The following is a 24,907-nucleotide window of genomic DNA, read 5'->3' on the forward strand; positions in this document are numbered from 1 at the left end:
TATGATGTTTCTCCAGGTTAGGACACATGGGGGTCAGGGAGCAACCTGAGGTAGCCTGTCCCTTAATGGAGCTCAAGCATTGTGCTGGGGGATCCGTCGCTGCCTTCAGGCTGCTGGGCAGGGACATTTAAGTCTTCTGAAGTGGAACCCACAACCACTCCTTTTCCCAGGTGCTCTGTCCCAGGAAGGTGGCCTGCTATCTTTTTTTTTTCTGAGATGCCCCGTCCAGCAACAAGGGAATCTACTTGACAGTCTGCCTTCAGAGGCCTTGCTCAGCTGTGTGCTGGGCTCTGCCCAGCTGCTGTGTAAACTTTCCAGCGGCTTTGTTTACACAGGCAATGTTGAAACGCCTACCTCAGCAATGGCAGGTGCCTCTCCCCCTCCCAAGCTCAAATGTACCAAGTTGAGCTCAGGTTGCTGTGCTGACTGCAATAATTTCAAGCCAGTGGTTTTTAGCTTGGCACTGTAGGTGCCGGAGGGAGTCACCTGGTCTGCGGATTGTGTAGACTGTGGGAAAAGCACCGTATCTGAGCCAGAGTACCATAGTGTCCAGAAAAGTCCCTAATGTCTTCCCTTGGCTGGGAGAGCGAGTTCTCCAGCCCCTTGTGCCTCCCGGGTGAGGCAATGCCCCACCCTGCTTCCATTTGCCCACCTCGGGTTATTCCCACTGTCTAACCAGTCCCAATGAGATTAACCTGGTACCTCAGTTGGAAATGTGGAGCTCACTCATCTTCCGATGCACTCTCGCTGGGAACTGCAGGCCAGAGCTGTTCCTATTCGTCCATCTTGTGCCTATCCTAACTTGCTCTTTATTTTACAGGCTCATAGGTGGAAGGGACTTGCCTTATCTCAGATGAGACTTTGGACTTGGACTTCTGAGTTAATGCTGAAATTAGTTATGACTTTAGGGGACTGTGGGGAAGACATGATTGGTTTTGAAATGTGAGAAGGACATGAGATTTTGGAGGGGCCAGGGGCAGAATGATAGGATTTAGCTCTGTGTCCCCACCCAAATCTCATCTCAAATTGTAATCTCAAGTGTTGGGGGAGGGATGTGGTGGGAGGTGATTGGATCATGGAGGTGGATTCCCCCTTTGCTGTTCTCATGATAATGAATGAGTGAATTCTCACAAGATCTGGTTGTTTAAAAGTATGTAGCCTTTTCCCTGTTTCTCTCTCTCTCTCTCCTGCTCTATCTTACCATGGTAGAGCAGGAGAGAGAGAGAGAAAACGGGAAAGGACTACACACTTGCCTCCATCCCCTTCACCTTCCGCCATGATTGTGAGTTTCCTGAGGCCTCCCAGCAATGCTTCCTGTACAGCCTGTGGAACTGTGAGTTCCTCAACCTCTTTTCTTCATAAACTACCCAGTCTCAGGTAGTTCTTTATAGCAGTGTGAGAATGGACTAGTACAGCTCATGTAAATATTAACTTCACATTTAATTTTATTATCTGTGGGACCCACAGGTGGTGTATTTAGCAAGCATGAGGATATGAGCGGGTGAAACCAAAAGTCCCCTAGAGGAAATGGAAAGATACCAAAGAGGAGGTGGGAACGCAGAAATGGATGAGAGGCGCTTGGAAGGCGAGCATCTTCATCTTCACTGTACTGCCTAGAGTCAATGCTCTCAAGCCCCTTGGAGTACTCAGAATGCACTAGCATTTTGCAAATGCCACAGGGCTTTCTAACAGGCCTTCTTTGAATGTCCAAAGAAGGTTGCATGGTGGCATCAAAACAGGCTCATGTCAATTCGCTTCTCCAATACAGTCCCTGGTACATAACAATACTTATTTTTCCTTTCATGCATTCAACAAATATGTGTTGACATTGCCTATGTGGCACTTATCAGAGATGTTGAAGTTAAGGACAGGAGCTGATGGTCTAGTGAGAGAAGCAGACACGAGAACAGGAATAACAGAGATTGATTACTGCTGAAGTACAGGTGCACACAGATTGCTAAGGAAGCTCAGCAAAGAGGCACCAAACTCAGTCTGGATGTGGGGAGAAGCAGGGAAGCTTCTATCAGGAGGCAATGCCTGTGCTGAGCCCTAGAGACATGCTCATGTCGTATGCAGAAGTAGGCAAAGAAACCAGGAAAGGCAGCCTTGGCCAAAGGTGCAGAAATGAGAACGCTGGCATGTTAAAAACTTCAGGAAGCTCTTTCATACTGAACCAAAGAGCAATAGGAGGAGTAAATTAGAGACCACATCATAAATGTGGCATGCTCTTGAGAATTTTACATTAAAAAATGGTGAACTATTGAGGAATTGAAAACATGATCAAATTTACACTACTGAAAGAATACTCTAATAGTGGGAGGGACGGTAAACCTGTTCATAGGATGTTGCAATGGTTCAGTGCAAGACACTGAGGGCCTGATCCAAATGAGAGACAATGGAGAGAGAGAGAAGGGGATAAATAATGGATACAGGGGCAGAATCCATGAATCCTAGTTGTTCATCAAATGTCAGGGGTGAGGAAGAGGAAGGACTCTGGCCGATTGCAAGGTTTTCTTCTTAGGTAGCTGTGTGGATAGTGTGTCCTTCACTAAGAGAGGGATCCCAGACAGGGAGGGGTCAGTTACCCTGCTGACAGTTGTGAATAGTGATACTTGGGTGGAATGTGGAGGTCTAGAAAACATCTGTATATATCTCGAACTCAGGAGGGAAGACTGGAGACTGAGACCTGATCTTCCTCAGCACATGAATTGAACATGCAACCATGGCATATGTATGATGAGATAAAAGATCTAGACGATGTTGAAGAATGTGAATAGATGGGATCTATAGGAGATATAAAACAACATTACATAAAAGTGGCACAGGCAGTTTCATGTAAAATACATATACATATTTTTCATGTAAGCAAACAAATTTTCTTTGGTTTACTTAAACAAATATTCTTTTGTTTACAAGTTAGGTACGTATAACTTGCTTCAGACCCAAGTTATACGTACCTAACTTCTCACAGTGATATTAAGGATGACTTACTTCATTTAGTCATTAGGTAAACTATTTTGAACAACAATCTAAAAACAGTAAATGATTATCTCTTGACTGTGAAATTCTAGGGGGGGAAAAACTATTCAATGTACACATGCTAATGAGGGTAGCACCGTATGTTCAGCAATAATAATTCAACTTCAAATGACATTCACAAAACCTTATTCTTCCTTTCATTGTCATAATAATACTATGCTAAGTCCTTTAGAGCCATAACACAATCTTATGTCTACTCTTCGACAAGACACCTTCACTAATCTGATGCTAAAGCCAGAGTGGGATTTACTGTGAAGCTGTTGACCCTTAACCTTATGTTTATTTGATTGTACAGTTTGCCAATAGTTGCAATGGTAAGATTTTTTATATTACTTTCTTATCTAAATTATATGAGCTGCAGGCTGTACACAGCAGGATTCACCCCTGAATAAGAACTACAGTTCAAATGTTATATACAACAGATTAATAAAATCAATTTGATATTTTTAATCCATCAAATTAAATAAATAAATCGGAAAATTGGTTCCCACATCCAGACATCTGACATCAGGACCCATGCCTTTTCTACTACAGCAGGGGCTCTCCACCCTGGTTGCATGTTTGAACCACCAAATGGGCATTTGGGGTTGAGAATCTGAATTATACTACCTATGTTAACATTTCTTATTAAATGCAGAGTTAACAAATCTTTACATTCTCGAGGACATTTTGTCAAATGGCAAAATAGTGGGACAAAGAGATGGAGTTCTTTGCATTTATTTTTAATAATCATTCACTGATGATTGAATTATGCCAAATTCTATGAACAATTACTCATATAAAGATAAGTTGCTTTTCCTTTTCTGAAGAAATTTCAATATAGCAAACAGACTATATTTGTCCTGCAATAAGTTATTGATACTTTTTTTGACTTGGAATACATCATTATATATCTAGCAAATCTCTGTATTTTAATCTACATATGTGTGAATCAAATTATTTTTGTTCAATTTTATTCATCGCCCTGGGAACCTTTTCTGTGAAGAACCAACCACCTTCACCAGCATCGTTATTACCATGTTGTCTTTTTCCCTATATCCTAAGAATGAAAGAGAGAGGTATTTCCTCCATTAGTTGAGCTTTTAAAGCTGCTACTGCCTAATTTAAGCCTTAACATTCCTGATGTTAAACAAAAACTATTTTTGTTACCAGGCACAGTGGCTCTTGCCTGTAATCCCAGAACTTTGGGAGGTCGAGGCAGGTGAATCACTTGGGATTAGAGCTCGAAACCAGCCTGGGCAACATGTTGAAACCCCGTCTCTACTAAAAATGCAAAATTCATCCATGTGTGGTGGTGCATGCCTGTAATCCCAGCTACTCAGGAGGCTGAGGCAGGACGATCACTTGAACCCGGGAGGAGGAGGTTGCAGAAAGCCGAGATCCCACCACTGCCCTCCAGCCTAGGCAACACAGTGAGACTCCATCTCAAAAAGAAAAAAAAAAGAACTATTTTTGCAAGCTAGCTTTTCAAGAATTAACTTCCATCTCTATTAAGGGCCAGAGAAGCAAAATAAATTATATGTGAGATAAATCATTTGACTGCTTTCAAATTCCCTGGGATTCACTGGGCAAACCATCCGCCTTTGCTTTGTTGCTCTCTTTATCCACTTATAGAATACGGCATTTCTTACCTTCCATGTCTACCTTTTTTTCTCATTTTAGGCAAATCAGAAGAACCTATTGTGTAGGGGACAGAGAAATGAGTGAAAGGCTTAGATTCTGGTCTCAGCTCAATGGCTGTGTAGTATTGGCCAAGTTACTCAAATTCTCCTAAACTCAGTTTCTTCTGTAAAGTTAGGACACAAATATGGATCCTGTGTAATTCACAGTTGGTCAATGACCAAATGTGATATTTCTACTATGCTTTATTTGACAGAAATAGATTTTACTCATGAGTGTCTTTGACCCCTAAGATCTTTGACTGAATACATGAAAACTTGGAAAGGTGTATCATGAAGTATATCACAAATAAACAATTTAGCCAACTAAGTCTTTCACCTGAGTGTGGTAAACCATAAGAGACCTGATGCATTCTTCATGAATTGCAAATGACTGCAGATATTCAGTATGTTCTTTCATTCAGAAAATATCCCCCTGGAAGACATGGTGCTATAATTTGAGAATCTGATGTTTCTGAAGGGTTTAGAATCTGATTGACATTGACATTGAACAATTTTAAGGGCCATGATTGATTAAAAAATAGGAGTATACGTAAAATGACTTTCTTGTATAGCATTATTTCTCAAAGTTACTTCAGCCAGTATAAGCTCCTTAAACATGTAATGATAAAAATAACACCAAGAGCTAAATGTGTATTTAAATACGAGAGCACAGACTGATATTTATTTAGAGTCACTGAACTAGACAGGAAGCACAGATATTGTCTGATAGACTAAAGCCCTCATTTTACAAATAATGATAGAGGTTATGCAGCTTTGTCAAGACACTGTTTTACTGGAGAGTTGGGACTAGAACCCCAGTTACCTAAATCAAAATCTAGGACTCTTTTAACTACACACTGACATGAAGATATTCCCTCAATTTTTCAAACTAAAATAGTAGGAAAAATTGCAGAGGGCAGGACTGAATTTGTTTAGAATGTAAGTGTGTAAAGTATTTAGATTTCTATCGAAACTTTAACAAAGTTTTCCATCTTATGGTTTGATATCATATAAAACATGTTCAATTTGCATAATACCTGAGTTCTTTGTTCAGCCTGGATTTTCCTGTTAGACTCTTAGGGCCTAGTTAAAATGTATTCCATTTGGTTGCTTACTCGTATTTGCAGTACTAATCTTAAGTTAAGATTTAATTATAGAAAGCACTATACTAAATTAATCTCATTGGAGTTCATTTCATTATTCTTATGCAGCAAATTTCAAAAATTTGCTTAAACGAGACAAGCAATCATTTTATATAAACTTTTAAGTGGTAGATGGAACCACCTTTAAAATCCACTAAATCTTTTTATGGGGTAAACATTTTCTCCAATTTAGACCAGGCAGTTAGGTGTATACTTTCAAAGTAATGATTACCATGATGCTATCATCGCTAAATATTGTCAATTCTTCAAAATTATATGTAGGGTGTTCTGGACACATTTAATCTGGACAAAATGTAAGGCCAGGGAGATATCTAGAGAATGTATTCAAGATAGTCTTGGCTTTGCCAGTAGAGTGAAGGAAGAGGCATTATATGCTACGGTCTTATGCTACAGCTGTTCCCAAATTCTTACATAACAGTTGCAAATAGGAATGCTTTCCTCATAAATGTTTAAGTCCAAGGTTATGGCCCTTTCTTAAAGAAGTAGACTTCATTCCAGTTGCTTGCTTTTAAGAGAGGATTGTCGTAGGTGGATGAATACTTGAATATTAAAATAGAAAATATTTTCCTGATCAAGTAAATAGTTCCCAATCATCACCATAGCAAAAGGGCCTGAGTAGGCTGTGGTCCCAGTTCTACTGCTAGCTAATGTTGGAAAATCCTCTTACCCTCCCTGGGACTTAGTTTCCTCCTGTGTAAAATGTTGATCTTTGTGGTCTATTCTACGCCAGCTTCAAATTCTCCCAAACGTCCAAATTCTTTGTGCAAAGCAGGCTGCTGAATTCTTCACGAAAGGCTGAAATGACTTCAGAGTCAATTGTTCATTTTATTGAATTCGGTGCCACAACCTTTTCTCAGTTACGGAACGAATAAATACCATGAACAAATGAATCAAGGGCAAATAATGGCACTTATGTGGGAGGCAAGAAATGAAAAGCCTGGTATGTATTCATTCATTGTTAGAATGACTTCTAACCTACATTACCATAAGACTCCTCAGATATATCAATAGAGTGAAGGAAAAGCATGTCTTCTAGGGAAAGAAGAATCTCCCCATTTGAGGTGAATTATTTTTACGGGGCATATTGCTGGCTGCTCTCTTTCTGTTTTATATTTACATGGAAAGAGAGAGCTATACTTTTACATCCACTCTGAAAACAAAATTGATGAATTCTGAAAAGTGTGAAGGGAGGCATTTAACTTTTTCCAGTAGGATCCATCTAGTGAAAGTTTCCATTCTATCCAGTTTCCAGAGAAAAACTGTCCATTTCAATCACTATAATAGAGTCTAGAAAGCACAAAATCAGGAGATGGGAAAGCCTGGATTTGTGTCTCCTAAAAAAAGGAGATCATCTTTTTGTTATTTTGCTGTGCATTCCTAGAGTTTAGCTTCGTGCATGGCATATAGTGGGTGCTCAAAAATGAGGATTTGCTTCTGCTGCTGGCTCTGCTGCCTCCCAGAAAAGTGTCCTAGCCCAGGCTTTCTTGGAAACAAAAGCTGAGGCAGGGCTGTGTGCTAAGGCTTCCTTGAGAGGCACAATCCCAAAGCATCCGGAATGAGGGAGAAAGGGTAGAAAGTAAATTGAAGGTGGTGTACTCCTGAGACAGCCAGAGCTTCCAAGAAAGGCACAGCTGGTTCTCAGCACAGGATCCTCCCTAGACACACCATGGGGAAGCCCTGAGCCTTAAAACCACCCATCAGGGGAGAGGAATACACTTGCCAGTTCTTACCTATTCTCTTCTTTTAATCCACCCAATGGGCAGTGGCTCCCACTATTGCTTTAGGAGGCAGTGGCCTCTCAATGCAATAGAGCTTCCTAACAGCTGCCCATCAGGGCCAGGGAACACCACTTAAATGGTGTTGAGAAGCCCTATTGCATTACCCACAGCACAGTGCCTGGCAGGAGCCTAGAGGTGGTAGAAGGATCTGGAACCCACTGCTAAGCCAAGTTGAGCATCAGAGAGGAGCAGCTCTTCCCTCAGAGCCATGATAGAGGCCATGCCAAAGACCAGCCTCCCCTGCCCCTGCAGACTCACAGGGGCAGCGGTCTCTCCACTGAGTGAGTCATCACATCTTGGAAGGCAGCAAGGCTAAGTGGATCTGCACAGGTGATAAACTGGGTCAGGGACAGTGTGGTATTCTAGAAAATCATTTGACTCAAGTCTCAGTTCCTTCAACTGTAAAATGCTAATTATCTGAGGATAAAATGAGAGGCATAACTTTAATTTTCTCATTCCTCTTCTCCCTCTCTTGCATCTACCCAGTAAAACTCATACAGGAAGGATGCACTCACCCACCTTCCTCTTGTCTGCCTCCAGTTCTTGTTTTAAAAAAAAGAAAATCCCACAGCCATATTGGTGCTACCAACCTCAAGTCAGCAGTCACCACTCCCAATCTTGGTGCACTTCTGCTGAGCTTCCTCTCCATCTGGGCCTCTCCTCACCTTCCCCTGCCCCTCCACTTGCAGCACACAGCCTTAGCCAAGAACAGCAGTGGGTTTTGTGAGCCCTGGAAGTTAGACGACATTGGAAGTCCCATTTAAGAAAAAATTTCTGAGTATAACATCTGGTATGAAAGTGAATATGCACTTAGAATGAGCAAAGAAAACACCAGATACCAGAGTCTTGGGAAACCAGGTCCTTTCTTCCGAGACATCTTTGGGCAATTTACTAGAAATGCTTATAGACTACAACCTGGTGTTTCTTCTAAGTTAGAATACCTGATAGCAATGCTTCTCAAACCTTAAAATACATACGTGTATCAGGGAACTTATTAAGATGTAGGTCCTGACTCAGTAGGTCTGATTGGCACCTGAGATTGTACATATTTGACAATACCCAGGGCATGCCTGGGTAATGCTGGCATTGCCCAGACACAATCCACACTTCAAGTAGCAAAGCTCTCAACCCCCGGCACTTGCTGGGTCAGGTGCAAGTAAGCAATGGTGAGGCTTAAACCTTCTCAGCTTCATTGCCTTCAGGCATAATACCCACTCCCCCCAGCCCAGACAAAGGGATAATTCAAAATGGTATAGGTGGAGAGAAAGGGAATAACTGTAGTAGCTGGATAACAGATCCTTTTCCAATGATTACTTTTGCTGCAACTAAAGGAGAACCTCATTCTTACGTCAATCATGGTCACTTCGTGATTCTTTATGATGTACACTCTGATTTGTGCCATATACTCAAAGGTATTTAAAGAATCAAATGGGCTGGATGACACGGCTCATGCCTAAAATCTCAGCACTTCAGGAGGCCAAGGCAGGAGGACTGCTTGAGCCCAGGGGTTTGAGACCAGCCTGGGCAACATAGTGTGATTTTGTCTCTACTAAACTAACATTTAAAAAATTAATTGCTACAAAGAGAATAAAATACCTAGGAATACAACTAACAACTAATAAAGGACCTCTTCAAGGAGAACTACAAACTACTGCTCAATGAAATAAGAGAGGACACAAATAGATGGAGAAACATTCCATGCTCATGGTTAGGAAGAATCAATATCGTGAAAATGGCCATACTGCACAGAGTAATTTACAGATTCAATACTATCCCCATCAAGCCAGCAATGACCTTCTTCACAGAACTGGAAAAAAACACCTTAAATTTCATATGGAACCAAAAGAGAGCCTGCATAGCCAAGTCAATTCTAAGCAAAAAGAACAAAGCTGGAAGTATCACACTACTTGACTTCAAACTATACTACAAGGCTACAGTAATCAAAACAGCATGGTACTGGTACCAAAACAGAGATATAGACCAATGGAACAGAACAGAGGCCTTGGAGGCAATGCCACACATCTACAACCATCTGATCTTTGACAAACCTGACAAAAACAAGCAATGGGGAAAGGATTCCCTGTTTAACAGATTTACAAGTAAAAAACAAACAAGCCCATTCAAAAGTGGGCAAAGGATATGAACAAACACTTTACAAAAGAAGACATAAATGAGGCCAACAAACATATGAAAAAATGCTCATCATCACTGGCCATTAGAGAAATACAAATCAAAACTACATTGAGATACCATCTTATGCCAGTTAGAATGGCGATCATTAAAAATCTGGAGACAACAGATGCTGGAGAGGATGTGGAGAAAGAAGAACACTTTTACACTGTTGGTGGGAGTGTAAATTAGTTCAACCATTGTGGAAGATAGTGTGGCGATTCCTCAAGGACCTAGAAATAGAAATTCCATTTGACCCAGCAATTCCATTACTGGGTATATATCCAAAGGATTATGAATCATTCTATTATGAGGACACATGCACACGAATGTTCATTGTGGCGCTGTTTATAATAGCAAAGACTTGGAACCAACCCAAATGCCCACTGATGATAGACTGGACAGGGAAAATGTGGCACATATACACCATGGAATACTATGCAGCCATAAAAAACGATGAGTTCGTGTCCTTTGTAGGGACATGGATGAACCTGGAAACCATCATTCTCAGCAAACTGACACAAGAACAGAAAACCAAACACTGCATGTTCTCACTCATAGGTGGGTGTTGCACAATGAGAACACATGGACACAGGGAGGGGAGCATCACACACTGGGGTCTGTCGGGGGGAACTAGGGGATGGAAAGCGCAGGGTGGGGAGTTGGGGAGGGATAACATGGGGAGAAATGCCAGATATAGGTGATGGTAAGGAAGGCAGCAAACCACACTGCCATGTATGTACCTATGCAACAATGTTGCATATTCTTCACATGTACCCCAAAACCTAAAATGAAATAAAATATAATTTAAAAAAATTAGCCAGCCATGGTGGCATGTGCCTATTTCCAGTTACTCGGGAGGCTGAGGTGAGAGGATCGCTTGAGCCCAGGAGTCCCACGCTGCAATGAGCTATGATCATGCCACCTCAAGCCTGGTGACAGAGTAAGACTTTGTCTCTAAAAAAAGTTTTTAACATTTTTTTGAATGGCATTACTAGAAGTCCTTCTGTTCTTATCTACTTATTTGTGTGAAAAGTTTTCTCAGACAGCATTTTTTTTTAATTTTCAACTCTTATTTTAAGTTCAGGAGTACACATACAGGTTTGTTACACAGGTAAATATGTGCCATGGTGGTTTGCTGCATATATCATCCCATCACCTAGGTATTAAGCCCAGAATCCATTAGCTATTCTTCCTGATGCTCTCCCTCCCCCATCCCACCCTACAACAGGCCCCAATGTGGTTTTCCCTGCCGTTTGTCCATGTGTTCTCATCATTCAGCTCCCACTTATAAGTGAGAACATCAGACAGCATATTAATAAAAAGAAAATGTAGGAAAAGCATTGATACAAAATTATCTTATCCTTGCAAAAAATAATATTGATCCATGAATACTTAAACTACTTTAAAAACTCTATCTCATTAACACTTGTATTTCCAACAAATGTTATATGTTTAATAATTATTTTTCATTTTATAATGCACTATATTGTTGTGACCAACTGAATGCAAATATTACTAACAACAGATCCAGTCCAGAAAAGAATACTGAATATTCAAATTTTATGGTCAGAAGAACTTTTTTAAATTTAATTTTAATTTCTATATTTTGTTGCATAGATTGCTCAAAAAAAAATCCAAACATAGACATATATTACAATGAAATTCTATAGAAGAAATCGGTTGAAAATAAGATTACAAGGAGAAAAAATGGTACAGAATTTCCAACTGTTTAAGAACTTGTTCATGAATATTTTAAGTGAATTATTGGATATCAAATGGTGATTTTTTTATTGATTCCCCTAGGTATAGTTTAAATAATCATATGATAGTTTTATCTTAAAGTTTCAGTGGTTATAATATGCCAAAAAGCACATCTTCTGAGATTACTTAAAATTATGATGAAAAAAGTTGTCAGCTTACAACTGTGTTGGGGCACACAGCTCCCAAGTCATCTTAGAGCTGATGCCAGCACACCAAGTTTGGGGACTTCTGCTCTACAAGGCAGCCTCCACTTGTTCACCTGTCTCTGTTCTCTGTTCCACATGCTCCAGCCTGGCTCAGCCTTATCTTCAGCGAAGCCACTCTTGCTCAAGTCCCTAATGCTCAGTGTAATATTACTCCAATGGACATTTACCTTCCTTATCTTGCTGGATTTGAAGCCGGCAGCAAATTTACTGGCTTCCTAGGGCTGTTGCAACCACACACTGACTGGCTTAAAACCACAGAAATGCACACTTGCAGATGTGAGGCTCTGGGTGGAATCCTTCGTGCCTCCTCCTAGTTCATGATGGTGGCTGTCCAACCTCGGCATTCCTTGGCTTGCAGTTGCATTGCTCCAGTTCCTGCCTTTGATGTCACATAATATTCTCCTTGTGTCTGTGTTTTCGTGTGCATTGACCTTTTCTTACAAGGTCGCCTATCGTATTGGATTAAGGACTCATCCTGTTCCAGTATGACCTCATCTTAACTAATCACATTGGCAACAACCTTATGTCCAAGTAAGCTCATAGTCCAAGGTACCAGGAGTTAAGATTTCAACATAACTTTTGGGAGAACATAATTCAACCCATAACAGTGACTAAGTTTCTGTTTTCTTTGATAAACCCTCAAAATTCATTCTCTTCTCTAGGTTCTTTTCCTACCTCAGTAGCCTCTTGCTCTCTGTCTCCTGTGTTGATCGTTCCTCTTGGACCTGTTTTCCCAATATTGGAGTACCAAGGTCTCTGTTCTGCACACACATCTCACCAGCAGTCTCTCCTTGTTGAGGTCAACTAAGCCCAAAAACATTTCCAGTCCCAGTCTGCCATGATCCCTTATTTTGCCATCTCCTTCAAGCCCCAGACTCAAATTTCCAAGTGTCTACTTAAAATAACCTCTTGATTGTCTCATAGACATCTTTAACCTGCTGCCTCCCAAATTCCACCCCTTACCTCCTCTCCATCTGCTCTCCCTCCAGTTCTCTCTATCTCAGTAACTGACACCCACATACCCCAGTCACTCATGCCAGTAACCTGACAATCATCCTGGGTATATCTTGAATCCACAGTGTTCTCAGTTTCCCTTGCCAATACCCTAATCTAAGCTACCTTCATCACTGTCTTGAAAACATTGCATTCTGGGTAAAATCCAAAGTCTATACAAGGTCTTTGAGGCCCACATGTCATTCTTTGACAGGCCTACCCAAGAATTAATTATTTATGGAAATGCCCCTAAGTGAGATTTCACTGTTTACTATTTGATTAAAGCATAAACATTATGAAGTTAGAATTTTATTTGTAGATTTCAGTCCAGTTGAAAACATAAATCCAGTTATTATGCTTGTATTGTCTTACAGGACACTAACCAATTTCGTGTCCTTTAGAAAATGACTAGAACCAGCAGTGCTAGAACCTTACCTTTGGTGTTTCCTCTCCCTCTCTTTCTCTCTGTGGCCCAGGCTGGAGTGCAGTGGCATAGTCTTGGCTTCACCTCCTGGGTTCAAGTGATTCTCCTGCCTCACCCTCCGAAATAGCTGGGATTACAAGCATGTACCACCATGCCAGCTAATTTTTTTTGTATTTAGTAGAGACGGGGTTTCACCATTTTGGCCAGGCTGGTGTTGAACTCCTGACCTCAGGTGACCTGCCCGCCTTGGCCTCCCAAAGTGCTGGGATTACAAGTGTGAGCCACCGTGCCTGGCCTCTCTCTCCTTTTTAACCTGATGCTGTCTGTATCTTTCCTTTTGTTTCCAGTTCTTGGCCAAATTTGGTTCTGTTTCTGGTTTGTGCAGAAAGCTGCAAGCTTTCATTGTGTCTCTGTGGCTGTGTGTTTGCACATGCTGATAAATTATTCCCCTTAGGAAAATAAATATTGGGAATCTGGTTTGAGGGTTTGAGCATTTGATAAGCTGTAGCTGGTGAAAGATGACAGAGTTTCCAGTTCATTGGTCTTTTCTGTTTTCTTATCTATATATATCTCAAATCCAGAAAAAAGAATTGCTCTGTGAGACCCAGACAGGTAAGTCTTCACATGTCTGTGCTCACCCTGACCTGTAAGCCCTGTGGTTTTATGACCGCAGCCACAAGCTCTTTGGATACCTTGGTGTCTGTAACTGGGAAAGGCCTTTACCTTTCCTTAAATGCCCTCCTACTTCCAGAGGTTATTATTAAAGTAGATTGTAACACCTCTTCAGTTAAAGAAATTTTGATTGGTTTATAAAAATAAATATGTACTTATATAAATTAATTATTTGTTACAATTCCCAGAAAATAAAGAAATTGAGTTTCTAATACTTTGATTACTTAACTATTGAAAATAAGAGAAGTAACTCATGTCAGAAACTGCTGGCTTAGAAGCTATTTTTAAACAAGAATTCAGGTTCACATATTGAAGGTGAATCTTTGAACAAGTCAGACTGATGTAATAATTTTGGTTTGAGAAAACAGAGAAGGATAAAAAATTTCAGTTGGGCAAGAGAAATAAGTTCAGGAGATCTACTGTACAACTTGGTGAGTATATTCAATAACAATGTATTGTATCCTTGAAAATCACCAAGTCAGTAGATTTTTAAGTGTTCTCACCACAAAAAATTAAGTATATAAGATAATAGATATGTTAATTAGCTTGATTTAACTATGCCACAACATAAACATATTTCAAAACCTCATATTGTACATGATAAATATATACAATTTTTATTTGTCAGTTTAAAAAATTAATTTTAAAAATAGCAACTCTGTATCTTTTCCTTGGGGTTATCTGTGTGACATGTAATTCAAGTGTATGTTTTATTTTATTTGGTTTTGCTTTCTCATGCAGAAATAACTAATCTTATTTTCTAAACTATTAATATTAGTCTATTGATTACATAGCTAACATTACTTCTACATCATATTTAGGATGTGAAAAAACAAAACCATGCGTTCAAATAAATTTAAGCAAAATTCTAACAAACATTCTTAAGCAGTAATAATGTTTTGTACTATGTCAGCTTGAACCTAATTTCCAAGGTCCCTACATAGCTTTACACCTTAGACTATAATGAAACTGAATTAATTAATGGAGAGTCTCGGTGTGTATATAAATGCTTTTGCTCTTTATTTTGTTTATATATGTATGAGTCAGGAGATTGTAGAGAGAGAGACAGTGACAGTCAAGATATCCAGGAATCTCTTTAGTGCAGAAGAAGCAAAAAACTTCGTTAAAGCAAATTACCGATCCAAGATTCTAGAGAATAAGAATTGATTACAAAGGACTGAATGAATTCATGAGTAAATAGGGTTAGTATTGACTTTAGTGTTTTAGTTTCTTCATGGATATATAATAGAGTCTGATCTATTTCTTCTTATGCTGTCCAAGTTCAGGAAAAAAACAATTATTCTGCCCAGACTCTTCCTTCCCACAACCAATTTTCTTCCTGTCTCTAAAAGATCCCATTTCCCTTCTTGCCTATTCATAATGCCAACGGCCAATAGGTATTGATCAAGTCACAGCCAAACTGAAAGAGAACCTAAGTGTGGGAAATTCCACTGTTGAGGTTCTGATCCTCATGCTAATGTCTGTTAAGGAAAATTGTCTAAATCTTTGCTGATTCCTAGAAGCATTGACCTTAACCTTTCACTCTGCATATGATTAATCATTCACTTCACTACACTTGCGTTCTACTTGATGTCAGTGGATTCTTCTGAACCAGTTATGTCTCTATATAGATTGTTAAACTCTAATTCTTTTCTTTTCTTTTCTTTTTTTTGATAGAGTCTCGCTGTGTCTCCCAGACTGGAGCGCAGTGGTACAATCTCTGCTCACTGCAACATCTGCCTTCAGATTCAAGTGATTCTCATGCCTCAGTGCCCCCAAGTAGCTGGGATTACAGGCATGTGCCACCACACCCTGCTAATTTTTATATTTTTAGTAGAGACAGCATTTCACTGTGTTGACCAGGCTGGTCTCAAACTCCTGGCCTCAAATGATTCATTTGCCTCAGCCTCCCAAAGTGTTGGGTTTACAGGCATGAGCCACTGTGCCCATCAAGCTCTAATTCCTGTAGAAGAATTATGGTTTTCCCTGTTTCTATTATCTTGATTGATTTTTGGAAGGGGACTCAGGATTCAGAATAACATTTCCAAGAAATGTTGTTTAGGAATTCCCACATGAAAATACTACTTTCAATGTCACATATAATTGGCTCATAAAAAAAGATTATTTAATTATCTCTGGGGAGTGCCTACATTTGACGTTACTGTTTACTATTAATTAAGGGCTTAGGCTCTGTGAAATTATATGTGTACTTGTCAATTTTATTCTGTTAGAAAAGATCATCCTCAAGGTTATGACTTTGCTGCCCTGCAGGACATTAACTAATTTTGTATCTAACCTGCCCATTATATTCTACCATTCTTTTCTCATAGTGCCTATAAATACCCAGTCCTTCAAAATGCTCTTTGAACCACCTTATTCACCTGAGTGGTTCCCTCATTAATGCGTTAATAAACTTCTGGTTCATGTTATTCTATATTTGCATAAAATCCCAAATTTTTTAATTTTTGAAAATTATGCATAAAGACTATCATTTGGAAGTACTTAGTATTATTCCTATTAATTACATAACATTCAGTTCATTTATAATTTTCTGTGCCACACATTTTGTTAAACTATCAGCTCTTGAAGGGCAAGGCCCTGGGGAAATTCCCCTTTGTATTCTCTAGAGACTTTATACAGTGCCTTGCAAATGGTAGATACCCAATAAATATCTGTTAAATGTGACAGAAAGTGTGAATGAAAAACTGCTTATTTTTTGTAGAAAGTATATTAAGAAATAATTTTTATAATAAAAGAAATAATTGGCAAAATTGTTTTATCATAAAAGTAATTTTTATAATAAGTAAGAAGTAGTAATTGGCAAAATTGTTTTAAAATATTTCTTCAAAAACAGATTTCATCTTCATATTTTACTAGAAACAACACTTCAGAAGCCTCTGATGAGCATGTTAGCTTTGCTCTATTCTTTTAATTTATAAAAGCTTGCGATCACATCAAGTTAAAGAGCTTTTGCACAGCAAAAGATATCAACAAAATGAAGGGAAAACTGACAGAATGAAAGAAAATATTTGCAAACTATTTCTCTGACATGGGATTAATAACTAGAATACATAAGGAGCTCAAACAACTCTATAGGAAAAAAAATCTAATAATCCAATAAAAAAATGGGCAAAATATTTGAATAGACATTTCTCAAAAGAAGACATACAAATGGCAAACAGACATATGAAAAGCTGCTCAACATCCTTGATCATCAGAGAAATACAAATAAAAACTACAATGAGATACCATCTCACCCCAGCTAAAATGGCTTATGTCCAAAAGTCAGGCAGTAACAAAGGCTGGCAGGGATATGGAGAAAAGGAAACCTTTGTACACTGTTGGTTGGAATGTAAATTAGCACAACCACTATGGAGAACAGTTTGGAGGTTCCTCAAAAAGCTAAAAACTTAGCTACCATATGACCCAGCAATCCTGCTGCTGGGTACGTAACCCAAAGAAAGGAAAGCAGTGTATAGAAGAGATACCTGCACTCCCATGTTTGTTACAGCACTGTTTACAATAGCTAAGATTTGGAAGCAAGCTAAGTGTTCATCAACAGATGAATGGATAAAGAAAATGTGGTACATATACACCATGGAGTATTATTCAGCCATAAAAGGAATGAGATCCAGTCATTTGCAACAACATGGATGGAACCAGAGATTATTATGTTAGGTGAAATAAGCCAGACACAGAAAGACAAACCCATCACATATTCTCACTCATTTGTGAGGTCTAAAAATCAAAGCAATTCAACTCATGGACATAGAGAGTAGAGGGATGGTTACCAGAGCCTAGGAAGGGTAGTTGGGAGGTTGGGGGGTAGGGATGGCTCATAGGTACAAAAAAATACTAGGAGTCAATAAGACCTACTATTTAATAGCAAAATGAAAGGACTATAGTCAATAACAACTTAACTATACATTTTAAAATTACTTAAAGCATGTAATTGGATTGTTTTAACACATTGCATGCCTGTGTCAAAATATCTCATGTACCCATAAATATACATACCTATTATGTACCAACAAAGATTAAAAATAAAAGTTAAAAAGTTGTCTAAGGAGGCTATGCTTATTACTAAAGAAAACGATGCAGTATCTTCATACCTTTAATATTTGTTTTTACAAATAGCAAATGAGGTCACTCAAAATAAAATCGTTATAAAGAGAGTAAATTGGAAAACTTAGTGTGATTTTGGTAAACACAAAACAAATACCTCTGATAAGTATGTAGAAACAAGGCAATAATTTAACATCACAGCTTTTTTTTTTTTTAATTTCAGTTTTTATGAAGTGCTTGAGATATAAGACCACCTGAGTCAACAAAACTCAGCCACTGGGACCGAGAACAGAGACCACCTATGTCGATATGACCTAATTGTTTCAGGTAATTCATACCCAGGAAGATAAGACTGTAAACCAATAATTAACTGCACCATTTGCTTCAGGAAATCCTTGCAAGCCAATTTATCAAGACAAATAGTTGGCTCATCTGGGCAAACAGCTCTCCTATCAGAACAACAATGTGCTCACCTATGCAAACAGCGCATCCTCAGGACCTGGCTTTGTTCTGTTCGCCGAACCTACATTTTTATGCCATTGATGTTGCCCAGTTAAACCACTTGGCTCAGATCTCCAAACCCTATTTTTAAAAAAATTCTTCCCTAACTTCCTCCTTTTAAGATAAACTGAAGATCTCCCTTGCTGCAAGAAGTTTAGTAAACTCGGCTTTGGGCAGAAGTCAGCCAACATACTATAATCCAAGGTCACAAAATAATGATCCAGTATTTGAAAAGCTAGTGTTGTAGCAAACTGTATCATAGTTTTCAAATTATTCATTGAATAATACAGAATGTTATGAGTTTAAGAAAACAGACTCTTAAAGGATATTTGGAGTTTATAAATAACAGGATAAAAATCTAATCACAATTTTACCAAGCAAGTGATACAGCTTCCTTATTTCTCTATATGACTATTCAGTGCCACCTACAGAGAAGATTAAAACATGGGCAATCGTCTTACCTGCTCAATAGTTACTGCTCAGAATTGGCCCCAGGAAAAACTTTGAAATAGAAAGTTCTCTTCCTTATAGTTATTCTTTCTACTCTTTCAGGAAACCAAAAACGTCCTGTAGGCTGCTGGCTTCTATTGCTCATAGACTTGGGTCTTATCAGTCATTCATACCTTAGTATGATTGAGTTTCCAACATTGCTTTATTTTCTCCATCCCCCATGATCCCCTGCTTTAAAATCAAGCCATTTACTCATGCTATCTCCTCCATTACACTTTGTCCCAAGGCATTTTCATACTAAAACTTCTGTTGTTGTTAGTAAGTTGAAAAGACTTATCCCCAGTTAAAGGTCAGGAAAAAAAAAAAGCTAAAAAGAAAAATTGGCAGGACCAGAGAATTGCCTGTATTCATTCCATTCAATGTGTCCTTTTAGTCTATAAGAAAGGTATTGAGATTTTTGTAACAGAATGAGCAAAAATATTCAATAAAAATAATACACTAAGATACTGCAAGAAACAGCCAAGTCTACAAAGTGGGACATTTTCAAGGACAACTGGCCCAGACACATCAAAAATTCAGTGTCATAAAAAAAAGAAGATTGTTGTAGATCAGAAGTCAGCAAATCTTTTCTGTAAAGGGCCAGGATGTAAATATTTACAACTCCGTGGGCTCTCCAGCCTCTGACACAGCTACTCAACTCTGCCTTTGTAGAGAAAAAGCAATCATGGACAATATTTAAACAAATAAGAGTGCTTGTGTTTTCAAAAAACTTTATTTACAAAAAGCAGGCAGCCTGATGGATTGGGCCTGCTGCCCTTGTTCTAGATTACAGACAATTAACATGATGACAAGAAACAATGTATGGTCCTGAAGTAGATTTGTCTTGGAACAAACCAGCTGTAAAGACATTTTGGTTATAATTGGGGCAACTGTAATATGGTGTGTATACTAGATGGGACATGATTTTATTTATATGAAAAAGTAGAAAATACTAACCAAAAGGCAGATTACTGGACATTATATAACATACTATTTCATTTGTTAAAAAATGTTTATGTAAAAAATTTAAAACTACATTTGTTAAAATGCTGTTCATGTTGGAAATGTTTTAATTTTCTAATTTTTGATTTTTAAGTTTTTTATAATTTACATTCACTGATTTTATAATAGGCAAAATTAATTTTTAATTTTAAAAAATACAAAAGAAAGTTATTTACCCAAAACCATAAAAAATAATGATAAACCTCAGGTGATTAAAATTTAAAAAGCCTTAAAATTACACCTTTCATTTTAGTAAACCATGATGGAAATGTAAACATAAATTTTATTTTAAAATATATTTTGTAGAACTAAAAGATGATTTGACAAATAAATCTTTGATTATTTTTAATTTTTTTCTAAGTTTTGATGGGTTTTGAGACTGTCCTCAATAGAATAAGAAATAGATTTCACACTAACTTGCAACTCATAAATCACATTTATTATTGCCCATGGAAACTTCATACTTAATGTATGCAATAAATCATGTGTAGCAATAAATATGTGTCATTAAAATATATATAGCTATTAACTCTGGATTTTACATTTTATTAAAAGAATTGTGTAATGCATTTCTAAGTGGTTGTCATTTAACATATCTGAGACTAAATTTATAGAAGGTAAATATTTTTGAGAATAGTATGGTATCTAACTCAGTTAGCTTTTGATTTTTTTCTACTTTACTTTGATTTTTTCCTACAGTAAAATTTGAGAGTATAAATGAAATATTTGCATAAATAAATTTGCTTCGGTTCAGATATGCTTCATAAATATCTGGTAAAGAGTTAAGGGAAATCTCTAGGTCAGATGATGACAATATACTGAACAAGCACTGAAAGTTTCTTTCCAGCATCATGGAATATTGGCTTCCATACCAATGCAATCAGCCTTCCTGGGTAACACTTTTGACCTCTGTGGACTTCCCATTTCCAGTTTAAAAATGAAAGGTTTTGGATGACTTCTTCATTAAAGGACTGTTTTAACTGACATGTTATATCTTACTAATCATTTATATCATTCACTGTTCTTTCATCTTCCATTTTTCTCATCAGAGGTGAAAAATGCTACAATAAGCAAAGGTAGCTGGCTCCTTCCTTCATCGCCCCGGTGCTCTCATATCTTCTATTTTTTTCAAGACCACTTTTCTCAACCCTAATGTTCCTCTGCCTTAAGCAGCCAGGATTGGCTTTGTTCTTGCCAGGACTCCAGAGCCCACACAGTTCCTACTTTGTACACCTACTACCTTGATTAATTTTTATGTATCAACTTGACTGAGCCAAGGGAAGCCCAGATAGCTGGTATGATATTATTTCTGGGTCTATCTGTGAGGGTGTTTCTGGAAGATATTGGCATTTGAACAAGTAGATGATTGACTAAAAAAGAAGCTGGAGTATACCTGTAGTCTCAGCTACTCAGGAGGCTAAGGCAGGAGAATCACTTAAGCCCAGAAGTTTGAATCCAGCCAGATCAATACAGTGAGAGCCCATTTCTTTTTTTGAAGAAAAAAAAAGATCACCCTAATTTGGTGGGCCTCATCCAATCCATTGAGGGCTCAAATATAAAGTGTGGAAAAGGGCAAATTTGCCCTCTGTGCTTGAGCTGGAAATGCATCTTCCCTGCCCTCAGACATTGGCACTCGTGGTTCTCAGCTTTTTATGTTTGGACTAGAACTACCCTAGTGACTTTCCTGGGTTCCCAGCTCACAGATGAAAAATCATGGGATTTGTCAGCCTGCACAATCATGTGAACTAATGCCTCATAATAAATCTCTTTTTATATACAGTCACATGCTGCATAAATCTTTCAGTCAATGAAAGGTTGCATATATGACAGTGGTCCCATAAGATTATGATACTATTTTTACTGTACTTTTTCTAGGTTTAAATATTTTTTGATACACAAATACTTACCATTCTGGTACAGTTGCCTAGAATATTCAGCAAAGTCACATGCTGTATAGGTTTTAGCCTAGAAGCAAAAGGCTGTCCCCACATAGCCTAGGGTGTATAGTAGGCTACACCATCTAGGTTCATGTAAGTACACTGTGATGTTTACACAGTGATGAAATTGCCTAACGATGCATATCTCAGAACATGTTCCTGTTGTTAAGTGACACATGATTATGTGTGCATATATATTATATATGTATATTGGTTCTTTTTTCCTAGAGAATCCTGACGTACCTACATTCACAAGAGAAAAATGATTATGAATTTCCTACACTGTACCCTCTTCTGAAAAGTCTCTGTGCTTGGTTGAACTCAAGGGCATTTACATTTTTGTCACAGATGCTAAGGTCAGATCTTATTATAAGGGCAGCATGTTGGGGTTATGAATCAGACTGGCAGACTCTAAAGCCCGTCTGTAAGGTCTACACAGAGAGACCTTACACACACTTCACACACTGCTGAATTCTTCAATGCTTCTCTCAACCCTCCAATTTCCAGGTTGTGCTCTTCTTTCTGTTTTGTTCTTTTGACCTTGCAGCCCATGAGCAATTCACATCCAGCTATTTGACATTCAGACCAGAAACTTTTATAACGCCCCTCTCCTCTGTACACCATAATTATCTTCAGTATTTTTATAATAATTACAAACTAAAATTATAACAATGGCTCAAAAAGAAAAAGACAGTGAAATTTTTCTTTTATGGAGTTTGTATAAAAAAGTCATGCTAATAAAAATTAAAATGATAAAATATAAAATAAGCATTAAAGTAAAAAATAGAAAACCAGTCATTGTATTGGGTTGAATGGTGGCCTTTCAAAAGATACAGCCCATTCCTCATTCTAATAACAGTCTTTTAGATGTAATTAAGTGAAGGATCATGAGATAAGATCATCCTGGATTAACTGGTGAGCCCTAAAGCTAATGATTTGTCCTTATAAGAAGAGGATAAAGACTCACAGGGGAGAACACATGTGAGGATGGAAGCATAGATTTGATATCAACAGAAGGCAGGAAAACACTAGGTAGAAGAGGGCAGGTCCCTGACAAAGGCCCCACCCTCAAGCATGGAAACCCATGGCCCTAAATGGGAACAGGTATTCTTGGTTTTTGTGCCCAAATGTTGCCTCTTGGCCCACCATGCCCCCCATCCTGTACCCATATAAATCCCAAACCTCAGGCTCTATGAGCAGAAGAGCAGCAGAGTGGCAGAGTGGCAGAGTGATGCAGCAGAGAAGGAGAGAAGAAAAGAAGTGTCTGAACATTGAGAGGAGTTCAGCTGGGGACATTCGAAAAGGAGATCAGCTGCAGGACAGCTGGACTCTAGTGGGACTCATCTTCCCACTCCATCCCCTTTCCAGTTCCCCATCCATCCCACTGACAGCCACCTCCAGCACTAAATAAAATCCTTGCATTCACTATCCTTCAAGTCCATGTGACCTGATTCTTCCTGGATGCCAGACAAGGACCCAGGTACCAAGAGGGCAGGGTGTAAGTGGCTGTCACCCTGACTCTCCACTGAGCTGGTTGAGCACTTAGCCATCCACAAGTGACAACTGCTAAAAGAGCATTAATTGTAACACACCCCTAGACGCCACTGTGGGGCTGGAGCCCAAAAATATGCACCTGCCTTTCTGCATACTCCAACATCCCTGTTGCAAGTCCAACTAGGGGATCAGGGAATTCTCCTGTTTCAGATTGATGTGTCTACAAGACAAAGAATGCCAAGGATGCCAGGCTGCCAACAGAGTCTGAGAGGGGCATGATAGGAAGCCTCTGTTAGCACCTTCAAAAGGACCCAACCCTGCCAACACCTTGATTTTGAGCTATCAGTTTCCAGAATTGTAAGAGAAAATTATTCTGTTGTTTTAAGCCACGCAGTTTGCCATAGTCTATTTCAGCAACCCTAGAAAACTAATACAGTATGGATTGGCACTTTTTAATTATATAGAAAGCATTTTTTTGAAAAGGGCAAAAAATTGCCTATGTAGTGGTTCATCTCTGTAATGAATAATAACATAACAGTTTCTCTTTTTCCAGGCTTAACTTTGTAAATCTGCCAAAGACTTAGTCAACATTGATCTTCACATATTCATGTTCAATACACAATATAATAAAATTCATTCATCTAGTCACAATCATAGTTGATTGACTCACACTATGTTTTATTTTAGAAAAGCTTCTTTCATGTTAAGCCACAGACCTACAAATAGTTGTTTATAAAAAGTCTTAAATGCAAGAATAAGTTTGGTGGAGACACATAAAACTCCTATTTCACAATAAATTCCTGAAATCATAACAGTATTAAAACAGAAAATTTTCCCTGACCGCTTCACAGGACTCATAAACAGGGCAGGTCCTTTACTCTGCCTGCAGCTCTCAACCCCTTGCAGGAGGGTGAGCACACAGGTGAGCAGGTACAGGGGCCCAGATGAGGGCTTCTGGGTGCCAGCAGAAGCAGAACTCTGTGCGGCCCCACAGCAGCATCTGGGTGGGACCCATGACCCCTGGAGACCAGGGGGCATGTGTTACAGTGTGCTCTTTTAGCTTTGCTATCCACAGGCAGCTTAAGTGTTTAACAGCTCAGTGTGACAGCCTTCGGTATCCCAAGCTCTTGTTCAGTATCCAGAGAGTCAGGTCACACAAACAAATTGAAGATAGTAAATGTGGGAATTTTATTGCCAATGAAAGTGGCTCTCAGCAGGATGGAGAGCTGGAAAGGGGACGGAGTGAGAAGGTATTCTTCTCCTGGAGTTTGACAATCCCCACCCAAACTCATCCCAAGGTCCCACCATCAAGCTGTCCTTCTGAAGTCAAGCTGCTTCTCTCTGATGTCTGCTTCTTCCCTTGTCTCCTTCTCTGACGTCTGCTTCTTATCTTCTCTCCTTCTCAGCCACTCTGCTGTCAGTAGAGCCTGGGGTTTTTATAAGTACAGGATGGTGGGCAGGGCGGGCCAGCATGGTTTTGGAAAAGGCAACATTTGAGGGGGGAAACAGATGTAAAGTTCTTGCTTTGGGCCATGGGTCCAGGCTTAAGG

Source organism: Aotus nancymaae, unplaced genomic scaffold, assembly GCF_030222135.1.
Source record: "Aotus nancymaae isolate 86718 unplaced genomic scaffold, 86718_ANA_hifiasm-v0.15.2.pri h1tg000014l, whole genome shotgun sequence".
NCBI classification, from domain to species: domain Eukaryota; kingdom Metazoa; phylum Chordata; class Mammalia; order Primates; family Aotidae; genus Aotus; species Aotus nancymaae.